Source organism: Falco cherrug, chromosome 6 (genome assembly GCF_023634085.1).
Source record: "Falco cherrug isolate bFalChe1 chromosome 6, bFalChe1.pri, whole genome shotgun sequence".
NCBI lineage: Eukaryota > Metazoa > Chordata > Aves > Falconiformes > Falconidae > Falco > Falco cherrug.
The window spans coordinates 59,711,812-59,728,952 of record NC_073702.1 but is presented as its reverse complement, the minus strand read 5'-3'; positions in this window follow the sequence as shown (position 1 = coordinate 59,728,952).

Below are 17,141 nucleotides of genomic sequence, written 5' to 3'. Positions count from 1 at the left end.
ATGAGAAAGTATTTTACGTGGAGTCCAGAGCTAACCCACCCTGTAGAAAAGGTGTGAAGTGTCTGTCCCGGTCCTGAGGGCACCCCCAGCCCTGCCTGTCCCTGCCCATGTCCCCGGGGCTCTCCCCACCCTGCCCACAGCCCAGGACTCCATGTCAGCCCCTGGGGCCTTCAGCCCCTGACACAGCGAAGCTGCAGCATGACTAGTGTCCAGCTCCCCACCACCCTGCTCTGTTGTGGGCCCACTGGTGGGCCATCGCACCCTTCTTCCTCAGGGTGAAGGTGAGAGGTGAGCACCTCTGAGCACCTCAGAGGAAGGGGCCAGCACAGGACACCCAGCAGGCAAGGGTACCAGGAAACCCTTCCAGGCAAGCAACGCAAGCAGGACTGCTCCTTTTTCAGTACATCACGCTGTGTATTTTCCATACTTTCCAGCTTTTGACTGCCTGACCAAGAAATACAAGAAATTTCCTTTTCTTTAGTTAACTACTATCACTACCATGTTCCAGATAATCAGGGTTCACTGTGCAGACACTTAGGAGGATGTTTGGGACATGTGCAGTCAACTGTATCTCAAATAAATGTGGCTGTATTGGTCTACCTAGAAACAGAGTAGCTCAGTGTAGCTGTGTCCCACTTCTAATTGATCAGTGGTGAAATCTAGGAAAGGGCTGTAAGGAAAAAGTATGGAGACATACTTGCAGCTTGTGAAAACATGTACCTTAGGGCATAGTAAGTCAGAAGCTATATCCATATCCTTGCATTTAATAGCTCTAGGGGAATCTTATTCCCTGAATTCACCCAGTTAGTTTCTGAATTCATTTATATTTTTGGCCTACACAATATTCTGAGTTCCAAGATAAGACTGTATGTTGCAAGAAGTACTTTTGCCTGCTTTTAAGCTAAGTCTAGTGGTTCACTGTTATTCTTAGAGTTCACACAAATGTAATAGTTATTTGAAAGCACAGCTGGGAACTCATAGCTAGGATGAAAACTGCCTCCAGTTCTTTACTTGGTCTACATCAAAGACCAATCCCATTTACAATATGCTTGTAAGACTCAGCAGCTAATACAGCAACCCATTTCAGAAACTCTGTTCTTTCTGAAGCAAAAAAAACCCTGAATTTTCAGATTGAAACATCAGTTTTATATTAGACTGCCTTCCTTTCAGAGGAATGAGTTCAGATCTACTGCCCATAGATGCACATACAAACTGGGTCATGATCAGCAGCAAATATGACTTCTGTCCTCAGAAGTTTATTTCTCCAGTAATACCTCATGCAATTACACGTTGTACATACATTGGAGAAGGGAGTAAAGGAAGTGCCCTAGAACAACATACATGTAGAAAAGCTCTTCAAATACACAAGCAGTTGCAGACTAAAACAAATTCATAAAAACAGACTGAAAACCTGCAGACAAGGAAGGCTATAAGGATAAGTAACATGGGAAGACTCTGTGAAAAAATTACTAAAACTGCTATCTCTACTGTAAATAAATTAATTGAAGTCGTTATTGTACCAAGAAAAAAATTCCCAAAAATGAAGCCATGTAATGTTAGGATTGCAGTTTAAGAACAGTTGCTTTTTTTATGTCTTTGATTTTGAACATGAAACTATTGTTTTCTCCTAGTATGAAAATGTGCAATGATGTGGTACTCTAGAGCACCTGTTTATAATTGACAAATATCATTGCTTCTCTCTGACTGTGCACACTTAGTAAGGATATTGTGCTCTTATTATCACTATTTCGGGCCTGTTATTTAGTCATTGATTTAGCATCCTTTGGGTCATTTCCATAATTGTATAACAAGAAGAAATCTGTGTGACTATCAATATCATGTCAAGTGAAGCTAAAAGCGTTTGTAAAGCATACCAATATCCATTGCACACAACCAAGAAATCTGCACTTCACTGTCAGCTGAAGTAAATAGTATGGCTTCCACACACTTCTCTCCCTACCTGAAGAAAAGCGAAGTAAAAAATGTGAACCCATGGATCTTTGAGTTTCTTAGTTCATCATTTCTGCTAATATCTTAAGCTGTCTCAACAAAAAGTGTTGGTTCAACCAGGCTTATTTCATATGTAAAGTGAGGTTCAGAACAATCCATGTACAAAAAATCCTTTATTCCAAGGCCAATAAGGGATGCAGCTCAGTTCCTGTCATTACATCTAAAATATTGTAAAGGTGGCTGACAAATATTCTTGCTCTGTGAGCAATATAACAAAATCTTCATCTGCCTGAGAGCCACAAGACATATACCACACCCTCTGAAGTCATGAGAAGGAGCAACTCCTGGAATAGTTCACAAACAGGACAGGGTAAGGGTTCTACAGGGTACCACTGTGAGATAAGGTTGGGAGGCTGGGAACGCCATTGCATCCTCAGAGTGCCCACACAGCGTTTGCTGAATAGCGCTTGATGACTTATGTCCTCCCTTAGTAAAAAGAGAGATGCCTTGGAAGTGCACCTGAACTATCCATGAAACATGCTGCAGTTCAAAAAAATGCAAGCAGACATCTATTTTAAAGTAAGGGAAAGACTGGGGTTTAGAGTCAACTTTTTCAGTGCCTAGAAAATTCTTTTAGAAGTTTAACTATAAAAAACTTGAGAGACAAATACTCCTATTTCAAAAAACAACTTTTAAAATCCCGTCTTGATTCCCATTTAATAAAGTTATTTTTCTGCAGAATTCTTCTGGAAAAAATGTTTTAATGGACATATATTAAAAGATAAAACCATGTATTCTAGTCACTTCACAGTCAGCTTTTAGACAAGGCAATTTTCATGTCTTTACAAGCACAGACTTTTGAAATAAATGCATTCCGATGACTCTATGAGTGGAATATACATGTATCAGCTATACAAAGTCCCTTGTGAAGGGTGTTTTAACCAGAGCATTAGAGGTTCCTGTTGCCCATAATGAGTGATCTTCTTTTGCTTGATTTATAAGGCAGATAAATGAGAATTATCCATGAACAGAACCTTTTCTTTTTTTCTACTCCCATGTGTTTGTATGATGCTTGTGCCACATCCAGCTTGACAAACCAAACGTCACCCCAATCCACAGCTACCTTCTCAGAGTTTCTTAGAAAAAAAATAACCACATCAGCTGAAACTGAGTTGCTTGGAATAGTACCTTCAGCCTTGGCAGGTGAGAGGTGAGACAGGTTTGTCAGGGAACTGCAGGAAACTGGGTTTGTGATCCTGCTGTTCCTGGTGTCAGAATAATAAATGTCCCCCCAAGCAGCTGCCTTCTCACACATTCTGACACGGCTGTTTGACACCAGCAAATTTAATTTTCCCTCTCTCCAACACACAGGGATCCAGAGCCATTTTTGTCAAGAGCCTGCTGTCACACGTTATGTCACACTGCCTTTATCCAAGTTGGCCTTGCCTCTTGCTTACATTGGAGGCAGCCAAAGACTTACCACTCCCTGAATGCTAGGCTATGCCCTCTGTCCCTTATCCCTTCTTATAGTAAAAGCAAAACAAAACAAAATCATTGTCTGTCTCTTTACAAGTGTTGTGGGGGTTTTTTACAGTAAACAATAATAAAACCCCATCAGTTTATAGACATTGCATTTATTAGCATATACTCTGCCAAATTTTACTGCCAAACTGCCATACTATACTTGGGTACCATATAACAAACCTATTTATTGGCTACTCCTTTTGTTGGGATCAAAGCAGATTCAGAGTAAGAAAAAAGCTCCAGGCCATTAATTTGAACATGTGAATATTTATTTATTCTTAAACACATTTCAGAACCATTTGCTCCAGGCTGGCTGTTCTGTCACAATGCAGACATCAGAAATAGCATATGCCATGTCAGACACAGCAGAAGTATCTTCACTCAGCTTCTTTATGGAAGACAGAGGAATCAACCACCTTGATAGTTTAAATCCTAGAAGGAAGATATACTTGAAGGACCTGGACAAGAGGTGGGCTTCCCTGTGATTTCACCTTGACCAAGTTGGTATGAAGTGAATAAGATCTGCCCAAGTGACCTTGAATTACATACTTGGATAAACTGCCAAAATCTTGGAGATATCATTTTCTACTTTGCCTATAAAAACATTCCGCATTCCAAGAGAGTAGTTGTCAATGACATCACCTTTCTCTTGGCCACTGCTTATGAAGTTCTTGTCACTGAAAAACACAAAGCCATTTTTATGCATGATAGTTACACTGCAAACATATTCTAGTCTCCTGTCAGTAAGTGCCTCTACAGCCACAATGACCAGAGGTGACATTGAGAATTTGAGCAGATTATAGATGTATAATGAAATGCAATGTGAATAAAACCGTCTTTCAGCTGCATGACCAGCTGTATCCATTCACATACTCAAGCATACTGAAATCACAATTCCCAAGTTTTCCAAAGTCACAAACATGTTGCTTTGGAAGAAGACTGTAACTGGGTTCTGCTGCACTTGAAATGAAATAACCAAATAACAAAAACACCCAGACTGCTAAGTAAAAAGTTAACTAATTAAAGTCCTTCAACACTATCTAGTCATTCCACAAAACTTTTTAACTATGGTATGATCTGAAGAATATAGTTTAAGAAACATCTTACATTTTTCTTTGTGGTTTGCTTTCTGAGACTATATCATAACATAAGCATTACAAAATTACTCTAGGAATTTCAGAGAGAAAAATGAACACTGACACTGTCAGAAACACTATTTATTTCTTCTCTGTAGTCAAGTAGTAAGCACAAGTGACTGTATTAATTATAGACTGATATTATGCTGTTATCTCAGCTGAACAGATCAGGGTTCAGCCCATAAGCATGTATCTACCAACCTGGTAGATATACAGTTACTGAAAGCACATTCTAGATCAATGACATTGATCAATGATCCAAAAAACAAGTAATTAAATCATTATCTACCTGAAGCTGCAGTCATGGCAGTCTCAGAGAGCAATCTCATCACTGTGAGAGGTATCAGCAAGGAAACAGATACAGATGATAACTCTGCATCCCTTTCTACACCTGGATCAAAACACTCCACCCAGAGGCAGTGCTTTCACTTAAATTTATCTCACACACTCAGCTGGGTTATACACACAGCAATTAGAATTAGAGTCCTTCACAAGATACTGCATTTCAGGATTGCTTTAACAGCTATTTTTTTTAGAGCAATTGAATGTCTGACTTTCTAAGTGGATTCTCAGTTTTATTTCCATTTCTTACAACAGAGGAATCGAATCACTGACAAGTTAAGAGCTCTTTTTACTCCTCATTGTGCTTTGTTTGACTTACTGTGTTTTCATTGCTCTGACTAAGCAAAAGGACCTTTAGATTTTGTTTAACCCAGCAAAACTAAAAATTCACCTCCACCGGTTTCTTTTGCTTATACCAGCTTTAACTCTGTGGTGAATATGTGCTTTAAAAAGTAAAGTAGGTAAGCCAGATGCCTTCTTCCAAACACTTTTCAGGAGTGCCACACACTGTGGTTGTAGGAATGACGGATGAATGCTCTTTGAAAGCTTTTGCTCTGAATCTGTAACAAAGGCACAGCAATGGCTCCTTTCCAGCAACTCCCTATCCCATTCTGACAGCCATTTTCCAGCTTTATCTACAGCTAGGATCTATAACTTGGATAAGAGGGAAAGAACAAAAAAGATGCTAGAAGATTAATGATCTTTGGAACTATATCACCATGATCCCAGCTTCAGTCACCATAAACAGAAACACATGAACAAAACTAATATATCATGTTGGCCCAGTCACTGAATATGCTTTCTATAAACTTCAGAAGAATAGCATTAGGCTAACTTGGGCCTCTAAGCACCACCCTGAAAATCAACTATAGCATATCCAAGAATCTTCTCAGAATGCCCCTTATGAGGCAGAACTTCCTCCCCAATTATCTGTTCCCACAAAGAGTAGCAAATGTTCTTTGCTTGAACAAAGAAACATTGCAGACTCAGTTTTGCTAGTAAGACTGCATCAGCTGATGTGTCTGAGGGATGCATGCTTGCCCCATTTTCCATACAGTCTCCCCCCAGAGACAAGCTGTAGGTGTGCAGTGCCTGATAATGCTGGATACCTGGAGCACCTTTGAGTAGCCCACAGACAACTTCCCAGATGTCTACATCGACCTCAGCCTCTGCGCTTCTGAGATATCTCGTAAGTACCCAAGATAGCATGCAATCTGGACTAGTAAAGATATGATGCAGGGTAGCCAGTGTTTCCCTTTATGCTAAAATTGTAATATTTTGCATTCTTGGCAATCCATGCTGTAGCTGAGATTTCTCTCCCACCTGGCACTTCATCATTCCCCTCCACTAGAAACTGGGAGTACAGCAGGAAGGATTCAGCCAGTGTGGCTAAGATTTTTGTTCTGTCCAGACCTAGGCATGTGAGAAGCATGTGTCTGTCTGGGCTAAAGATCTGAGAAGGACCTCAACATTCATCCAGGTCAGTCAGTAGTGAATGTGCTCCCCACAGACTAGGGCTTCATAGGTACCAACAAGCCTATCTAAGGAGGCTGCAACCTTGTTCCTTTTCTGGCCTGTCTTCCTCCCCTCCTCCTCTGCTCCTAGCCATGAAGACCCAGTGTCTCCTGCACAGGCTGTGGCATCCACTGGACCCTGCCATAATCTGATATAACTCATTAAGACAGATGGCCATTTTTATCTACTATATTAGTAAGCTGTATCACATGAGACCTAGAGCTAGAACAAGGTAGGCAATGGGAGCCTCAAACAGAAAGGTGCAAGGCAAGGAAGCAGGAGGGGAAGGAGAGCTTTCCTATTTCACTGGTGGTAAGCTAGTAAATTAGAACACTCTGTACAACAGTAGCTAACGAGTCCAAGTCTGGGTACTCACCTGGTGACTCTAAAGTTGTAGTTAAAGCAAAGGCTTTTTTCCAAATTCCTTGTCCGCTGGGCTAAGAGATATGACTGGTGATGGAATTGAAACCCATTTATTAATATCTAGAACTAAAAGACTTCCCTGGTAAGCCTTCTCTGCGCTTGATAACTACCTAAGTCCGTGCATCATGGACAAAAGTTTCATTATGTAACTCCAAAATAAAATGCCAGTGGGGAGAGTATAGTGTTTATATTTGAAGCAGTTTCAAATACAAAAATGTACTTATTATGGAATAACCAAAGACCACGCCATCTTGAGGAAAGAAAGTGGGAAATGAAGCTTCAGAGAGGGTGGTCAGCAGGCTAAATGAGTCAAACCTGCACCACAAATGCATAGGCATCAGAGCTCATATTTAAAACTCAAAGCACACAAATGCTTTGAGTAGGAAGCTTTATCATCCTCCCTTGTATGCACTGCCTTTGAAAATACTAAAAAAGCTACATAGTAAATATACTACTGTGTTGTTTAGCTGCTCAAACCCAGGCTAAAGACCCTTTGTTAGTAAAAACCAAATTGCATTGCTGGCATGAACATACTAGGAAATTCCACAGTATGTTTTAGCAATTGGAGATATTTTTCTCACATCAAAGATCTCAGTCCATAAGAGGTTTCTGACATACAAGAGAAAAAGAAAACCTAATTAAATTGTATGGGAAGTTAGAACAATAGGTGGCCTAATTATTTTCAATTAATCCTGCCCAGAAACTCACACACAATGTGAACATAAACAAACAAATCAGTGTTGTGGACAGCTTCTTATACTTAAGACAGAGGCAAATAACACAACAAGAATTAGGTGGCATTCTTATCTAGCTATGAATAAAAAAGATGTATACTGGATGCCTCCAAACTTACTCCTTCCGGAACACTGAAATTTAAGCTTCCTCCTGAAACTTTATGGTTCCTATACCTGTCCTTTAAGATTTCCTCCATCACTGTGCTCAGTTCTTTTTGCCCTTGGACCCTTCTAGCTCCAAAACTGGAGTTACACAGACACAACTGTCTGATTTCACTCATACAAACAAGATTATGAATCTTCTATACCAGCACATTCTGGCCAGCTATAATCTTATCAGATGCTAACTCTGCATTGTTCAAGATGAAGCAAATTGCAAAGTATTTTTAAAGTTCCTAAGGAGATAATAAAGTCAAAATAAGCAAAATCAATAAGGCCACACATTCAACCTTGCAACAGGTCATCTTGTGAGCTGCCTCCTCTTTTCCTACATCTCACTGAAAACGGACCAGTGTACACCAAGGACAGGAAGCTGGATTAGGTGGTGCTTAGTCAGAAGTTCCTTATCTGTCTACAAAACAGGCATTTCTACTAAGTAAAGTTCATGATGGCAGAGAATAAAATCCACCTAAATATATATTGACATCCTGCCCTATACATCTCCCCAGATGATTATATATTACTCTTGTAATGGCACTCCAGGCTTCAATAAGAATTAGCAAGCTAAAAGAAAGGTGGGTTTGCTATGAGGCAGCAAAGCTCACCCCAGGGGAATTATGTCCCTTTTTGCTGTGGGATGATACCTCAGTTCTGTCTTCCACTGCTATTCACAGCAAATATATGTTTTTTGCATTATTACTTGCAGCTAAAAGGGTATGTGGATATAAAAAATACAAAAGAATATGCACTTCACAGTAAAACATTTTTCTTTGGTAGTTAAGGAGGAATTAATCTAGATGAAATTTCCATAGAGCATTCTATCCTGCAAGTGCTATCACCAGGAATACCTGACAAGTACTTGGCTGGAAACTGCACCTACAATGAGAAAGAGACATGAAGTACTAATTTTTCAAAAAAAACCCTAAATTCTAATTATCAAGTAGCCTAGAAATATTTCTAGAATTGCTGTTAAACATGTTGCATTCACTTCCACATAACTACTTACAATACCAATACAGTAGGCAGACCACATAAAGGAAAAGGTAATCTGAATTTTTTTCTTGTTGGATCCAATTCCCAAATATTTGCTGTGTTTCTGTTATGATTGATCTAGAGATTAAGCATTTCCAGCAAGGAAAACTTCTAATACTTGTAAGAGTGGGTTGGATTGCAAGCAGTTTAGAGTTCTATGTAGGGTTTATTGACACACTGGTTTGGCAGTGATACTAGAAGCTTCATATACTGTTTTCAGGCTTAGCCACTCAGTGCGTTGAGTACCTTCTCCCTACCCCAGTGCGTGTCAGGTCACTGCCATCTGTACTTTTCCTAGAACACCCTCTGAACCAAGTTGTGGGAGACACATTACTGGAGAGGAACTGCTCCAGAGAAGATTTTTCCCCTTGTTTATTAACTGGAAAATGAAGGAGGAGACCAGTGATCTAACATCTTCAATAGGACCACTTGCCTTCATTATGTTTTAAAATAAAATTACCATAGACTGTAACTGACACACATAGAAAAAACAACAGTTTACAAAAGAGTTACTGCAGTGACCCTTTTTTCCCATTACTGTTACTTTTTGAAATTACTGATCTTCAATAAAAGCAAGATTCTAGGGATAAGACTCAAATTACATGCAACGACTCTGGTTTGCCCTCCTCTAGAGAATACTGGATTTCCTCAGAGCAAAGGAAAGAATTTGGCCAGCGTGCTAAAGGAAGGTACTATGAGAAAAATAAATTAGTGAAAAGGATTTTTTTTAAAAAAAATCCTGGCATCATTACCTGTGCTAAAACTTACAGAAAAGCCATAGATACATACTGTTTGTAGGAAACGTATAGTGCTGCTTTCCTGGGATATATTCATAGTAGTTTTCCCTTCTTGTATTATTATCTCAGAGATTACCCATATCTACAAATTCTTCCAGTTCTGCAAGTATGAGACTACTACCTTCCGATCCTGTCCATTTAAGTAAAATCATGGCTGGAAAAATCAAATACACAGTTTCAAGAAGACAGTCTGAACATCAAAATACATTAATGAACACATTAATGTAAACAAACTGTCAGTAGGAATACATACTGTTTTCTTCCCATTATGAAATGTCCCCCTAAACTCATGTAATTAAAGACTACAGATTAGTAAATTTGTTCCCATATGAAGTATTTGTTCTGTATACAAAATGGTCATGACTTAAAATGTTAGCTTTTCCCTTTGTAGGCATGGCTTATTCCATTTGTAAAGAAACATTCATGGGCTTCTTGCATGTGGACCAACAAGATTTCTTATATCAAATTTCTAAGGTGTCACATTTCCAAATAGTAATGACTTATTCTGAGTTATATAAAGGGAAGGAGGAGCAGGAGGGTATGTGTTTCCCTTCAATTTTTTTTTATTTGAGTCATACTAACAAAGACATAGGTGAATCAGTCTTATGACAGATTTGCAAACTGTTTCCAATACTCCTGTAATCATGTTTTGGTATCTGTGTGGTATATACTCCAGAAAGGATTTTGTGGCAGAACTTAAAGGAATTTACTGGGGGGGGGGTGGGGGGGGGGGGTGGGGGGTGTTAGGCTACCTGATCTAATTCAAATTATTTTTTTTTTATTTCTGAGTAAAATGACAATATGTCACAGAGAAGTGTGACTAGTACAATCAAATGGTACTGACCTGGACTCTTCAGCCTGTAAAAGAAGTGATGGAGATAACAGATATGACAAGCATGTGAATAATCCTGAAGCATAGCAGGAAGACAGTGAACAAGGAACAATTTTTCAGTGTCCCTCATATGCCAGGAACTAGTAAACATCAGGCAGCAGGTACAAACGAGTAAAGAGAGATTCTTTCTCACACACAGTGTAAAACTTAAATTCATTGCCACAGGATCTTGTGGGAAGAAAAATCCATCAAGGGCTATTAAACACTAAGATATCACCTTCAGCACAGGAAATCTCTGAGCCATATATCACTAGAACCTGAAAAGTGGGAAGAAGGGAGAGAGTATAATATGACTGATTATTCTTCCATAGGCATCCACTACAGCCACTGTCAAAGAGCAGATGCTCCGATAGGATAGACAGGTCCTTAATCTGAATGAGTGCAAACCCCTTTATGCCATCATAGATGATGTAAATGAAAAATATATTAACTGTATCATCATATATTTCCCCTTTCTGCATATATATATATATACATGCACATATATATGCATATGTGTATATGTATATACACATTCATACAGAAGTGATAGCCATGACTTTCTTTGGTTCCACATACCCTTTTAGCTGCAAGTAATAATACAAACTGCTGTCTTGGGAAAGCATTAGCAGTCTATTGGTATGGGGACACTGTTAGCACATATGATATTGAACTGTGTCACTGAGACTCCTGTTACAGAGATTCACGCTACACAGACTTCTGACCTAGCAGAAACTGCAACTTCGATAATGTTTTTTGACAGTTTATTTTGTGTAATGCCCTAGATTAGACGAAAAGAAAAACAACACACCACAAACAAAAAACGCAAAGAAACCAGCCCAAATTCCAACATGCAGCTCCATAATCAGACCCACATGTGCCTTTTGCAGGGCTGGAACCTCTTGCTCTTCCCTACAGACATCCGCCACTAACCAGCTCTTCCAGGCATAATCTGGAACAGCCTTGTCGCTTCAGTTTCCTCAGGTCTCCTAATCCCTGCTTCTTCACCTAGTGAGTCTCAGTCCCTCTGGCTGTAAGCTTTGCTCAGTCACCCTGCTCCAAGAAGTGAGTCTTTTTTCTCAGTCGCTCTCCTTTGATAAATGTCTTCTGGTCTGGATGTCATCTTATAGACTTTAGATTTCCACTTACAGATATCTTTCCCCAAGCTCCCAAATCAAGAATCTTTTCCCAAAATATGCTTCACCTGTGATCTTACTTGCCCTTTCTCCTCGACCCCCAACCTGTCCCAGTCAGTTTTGCTCTCCACTTCCTGTTAATCAGGCTTTTGCCTAATCTTATCAGTTTTATCTTTTCCTTGTCTCTTCCCTACACAAGATTTTTTTCCCGTTTTGCATTTAAATTAGGTAATGTCCTTCTGCAGTTTCCCTCAGTGGGTCTATGCAGCCACGATTTCCTTCTCTCTGCCGTACAAACCAGATGGGAAAAGCTTTTTTCCCCAAAGCAAACTTGTTTAATGAGGAAATACTTATCCAAAATAATTAAGAACATTATGACACAGTTTTATGACCCAGCAGTGCATCTGATAGCATATAGCTTTTTGTTCCTTTTGTTGACGGGTTTTGGTCTCAGACTTTGTGCTTGTTTTGCATGTGTTGCCAACCATGTGTCATCTTGTGCCACGGCTCAAGAGGCTTGTGCTTTCTGCCTTTGTAAAATTTCGTCGAGTTGTCCTTCTGGTACTGACTGATATCAGCCATGGCTCTGGCAATGGATTTGGAGACCATATGTAACTTGGAGAGTTTGAAATTATTTTCCTCCAGGACCTTCACCACGTGGCATTGAGCCTGTTCCAGCTTCTGGTCATCCAATTGCATCAGCAGGTCCTTTTCATCCTTCCCTTGTAGATGTCAGGCCTTGATCTTTGCCATGATGGTGGCAGCAGCATGGCTCCAAGCACAACAGGCACATGCCAAGCAAGAAGAGGACCCACTGCAAATCTGGGTTCATCCTCTCAAGCCCGGGCCATTAGCACATGAGACCTGCTCACCACCCTGACAGGGAAAGAGATGCAGTATAGTCAGTGATCACATAAACACGGGGATTTTAGAGTGCTATATATCTGAACAGAAGGCAAGCAAAGACTGCTGACTTAATAAATGCATTTTACCCAACCATATTCTCAATAGTAGCTAAAATATTTTGATGGGATTTTCTACACATGCTCACAACACCACCAGTCTGTCACTGACATCGAGTCTATAACATTTTCCAAGTGACAGTGGACAATTAATGACTTTAACAGTTGCATCTATAGTAAAAGTAGTGGCCAACTTTTTTTTGCTTAACATTTGCAAACGATGTGCAATCTTTCACACACAACCCAAGTTACACTGAAACAGACACTAATAGACAGCTAACAGCTCTGCACACTTAATTAAAGATTGAAAAATCATCGGCTTAGTCAAAGGTAAAGAGAGGATAGTAAAGGTAAATTTCTGCATTGTTCTGCAGGCAGTACATGCATTAGACCTTCCATATAATGTGATATTTAGGTTTAAAGTAGATACCCGTATTTTCTCCACCGACTGCACACCTAAAAGAGATCATGCTTCCCTGCTTTCTCTGCAGGTCTCCATGCATGGGAAGGGATGAGGGAGGCCAAGAGGAGGAAGCAGTAATACGCGAGGAGGTCTAGGACTGCAGCTGGGACTGGGTGAATGCATGTCATTGCTCTTCCTGTTCTGGGGAGCTTCCCAAAACAGAAACATGCTCCATGACTCCAGAATGGACTTTTCAGCTAAGAGAGCATCTAATCTTGGCTCTGCTGAGGAGTGACACACACCACAGACTGCCAAAACTCCCACAGAGGACTTTCTCTCCACCACAGAGGCAGTTAGCTATCCAAACATTTTTCAGCTAAGAAAAAAAGAGCAGGGCTTTTTCTTTTTCCTTTTTTTATTTTATGGGGGTGTTTAATGAATTTTCTTAGTGACCAACTTTGTAGTACTAATTTCTCCCACCGTGTTTTTAATCTATTGAAAACTAAATCAACTATTAATCTTTACATTATCTTACAGTTCAGATTTGCTAAAGGTCATGAACTGTGCACAGCTAAAAGGCTTCGCTGCAAGGGAAGCTATCATCACAGATATTTCACAATAAGCTGGAGGATTTTCTTCTTCCTTTTTTTTTTCCTCTTACTCCAGGTTACTAGAAAATATGAAACTGTTAAGAGGAACATAATAACGGCAGCCAGGACATTCTGTTTACTTCCCTTTAATCTTTCTGCTGTAATGTTAGTGTGATAATTGATACCAATTATTTTCAGAATTCTATATGCATTAAGAAGATTAATCTAGTCTGCAGGAAAAAACAGTGCTGTATTTGATAATCTCCAAGGTAAAGAGTCTTCTTTATCATCAGTGGTTTTTAAGATTTCTGTCCTTGGCTTCGTAGGCAAGTTTAAAACACTGTGAAAAAGCAAAGTCCTATCCGGAGAACTTTGAGAATTCTACATAACAAAATCAAGCACATAAAATGTATTTATTGAAACAATCACAGAAACACTGAATTATCATTTCCAACCTGAAGCTATGGAGTTCCAAAATGGTATGCAGACATACAATTGCAGTATTACAAGAGTGATCTCAGATTCAGTCCCATGTCACCTTTGCCAAAGTAAGCCTTTTCTTGCAAAGATGACCTGTAAAAATATTTTCTAAAGTATTTTAGAGGATTAGCAACTTGCCTAAATGAATTATCTTGAACAGATTCCAGTAACTAGAGAACATTAAGACGATACAACAAAGAATACAAAATACATTAAATCAATGTTGAATGTATGTCTTTTCTCTTTTTCACTTGTGCATTGCATTCCTATCTTTAATTACAAGAGCACACAATGATATATGTGTTGCACTCGCTTACAATTAGCCACACATGGATAATCCATTTTAGCATGCATATTGCTTTGCATATGCCATGCTAAACCACAGAAGCTATTTATATGATATGTAAGTATAAATTGCATTTACACAATATGCTACAAATTAAGGACAACAATGAGGAAAGTAGTAAATATCTGTTGACGTATTAAGCCAACAAAGTACTCAGCCAAGAGTTGTCTAGATGGAAAGCTCTATGCTTTTATTTAAGGTTTGCATTTAATTTAGTTAAACTGATATAAAAAGCTATGCAAAAGATTATTTCAGTTTACACAAGGCTTATCTCTATTTGGTTTATATCATTTAGAAATGAGCTTAAACCTATAGAGAGTTTGAACTTAAGCTAAAGAGAATTTAGGTCTTATCTTGTTCTCTCCTTTATTTTAGAAAGTAAGTTCTGTGTAACAACCTCCTCATTCTACAAAATAACTGTAAGCAGTCTTTGCAATATAGTGTGGAACATACATGAAGGAGGACAGAAAAAACATATGCATGTTACAATTATTGCCTAGTAAATACAGTGAGAAGCGCAAAGAGGTGCACAAAGAAGCACAGACTCTAAAGAATTAAGTTCATTTTAAAACTGCAGCACAGTTTATGAGCCAAATTAGGTTTTGTAACGTGGTACAAGTTACAAACTTCTTTCATTTTTGCTTCTAAAACGCAGACCTTTAAGAGTGCCAGATGACTACTTAATATATACTGTATAATACACTGTGTCATTTTCAGCTACCTCACATTTTAAAGTTAAGTGTATTGAAACAGTAAATTTTGAAATAAAATATTCTAAAATGTACTAAACTAACAAGAAAATAAGTGAAAGGGTTTAAGCTCATCTAAAATATTAACAGTTCATTACAATGTCCAATATGCACAGCTATTTACATTTTAAAATTAAAAAATAAGCACACATACATACACACCATATACACATAAAGCATGACAGAAGAATTCAAAAGGATGCTGTATGAACTCCCATCTACATACAAAAAAACGGAAGAAATGCTGGGCAAAGTTAAAATCTTCAACTAGTTATCATTTTTTAAATGAAGATTTTAACTTGGTTAATCCTCAGCTTTGTAAATTTTTTGCCTGTTAAACAGACTACTGGCATCACATAATTTTCTTTGTTAACCTTTTGAAATACCCAGCTTCCAGGTGAAAAGAGACTTCCAGAGCCAAAGTAGAAAAAGTGTAATAGGATGAGGCTGACTTAGAAATTCTTACAAATATTCTGATTTATTCCTCTGTTAAGCGTGCAAATACACTGCCTAAAAGCCTTCCCCTTCCAGCCCTGGTCCTCCTAGGAAAAAATGTAAAGTCAAATATGTGCAGGCTAGCACAAGCAGAAGATATATTTACTAAGGGCCATTCTCACTTGCCAAGTACCATGAAGCATTTTCTTAAGAGAGAAACTTCTCTGGAGCAAGTAAAAAGGAGAAGAAAAAAATACATATTCCCAGAGGAAATCTATTTGCCTATTAACACTCCTTATTGCTCAAGATATTCTCTAAGGTGTTATTCCAAGCTTTCTGCCCACCCAGTCAGACAGCTTTGCAGTTCTGGTTTTGTGGCGCCTGCCTTGCTAAGAATCAAAGTGAATCTGGTGGTACACAGTTGAAAATCAGAACTTTAGTCAAGGTCCGCAACAGAAAGTCCACTACCAGGTAGCCCTCAGTCTCACCTGTACTCATAAGGCACAGTCCTGTGAGAACTAAGGAAACAGTCTGATATTTAACAAGCCTTTCCAGCTTCAGCTTTGTATTGTCAGACTTGGCTGAGGTCGCTGAGCCCTCATTCAGACTCAAATCTGAATGCAGAAATCCCACAAGTTCAGCATTAATAGCACTGAATGCTCAAGTTTTCCCACTGCTGATTTCTGAGATACAAAACGGATATCTAAATAAGGATCTAGATACAAATCTCAAGTTGTACCTACAAAACAGCCAAATAAAGGTATTTTAATTCTAATGCAGGTCCAATGAACTCAGTTTTAAAACATGAGAAAATTACATGCAAAAAAGTTATAAAAACCTGTGGTTGTATTAGCACAGATTTCTTTCCTGTCAGATCTCAAAACCGAAGTGGGATTGTCAAAGGAAACATTAGTGAAATCATCAGCAACACCCTTTCTTTACATACTAAACAGAGAAACTAAAACCACACTTTTCAAGCTAGGACCTGTTATTGCCTAGGGAATGAGGCACAGGACTGAAACAATTTTTGTTAGGGGTCTTAGAAGTATCCCACTGCAAAGATGTCAACTTCAGTGCCCTGGCAAGATTCAATTTTGGATAATTGTGGCATTCTGTTTTCCTAAAACTTTGTTTCCTTCACAGTAGCACCACGGATTTCCTATCCTACAATGCTGTACAGTATCGCTCTGTGTCCTTTAATGTTTTTTTAGCAGTACCTTCACTTTAATAATGTACGTACTGCTGCCAAAAATGTTTATAGATCTTAATGTTATACCAACATGTATTTTTATGAACGCCTGTATCCAGTGTCACCTTCCCGCATCACCAAAACCTATGACAAAAAATTCCAGACTTCCATTTTTTCTCTGCTGGGTTGGGGTTGGGGTTGCAGTCTTTTATCTCCTGCAAGTTCCTCCCTCAAACCCTGGGAAATTTGCCCATGAAAATCCAGCACAAGGTTGGCACTAGAATTTTCCAAGTCTCTCGTGATCCTACTTGATGATAAGCACTATATGCAGAATAACCTGCACTATAGGATGTGGTGTTCAGGATAGA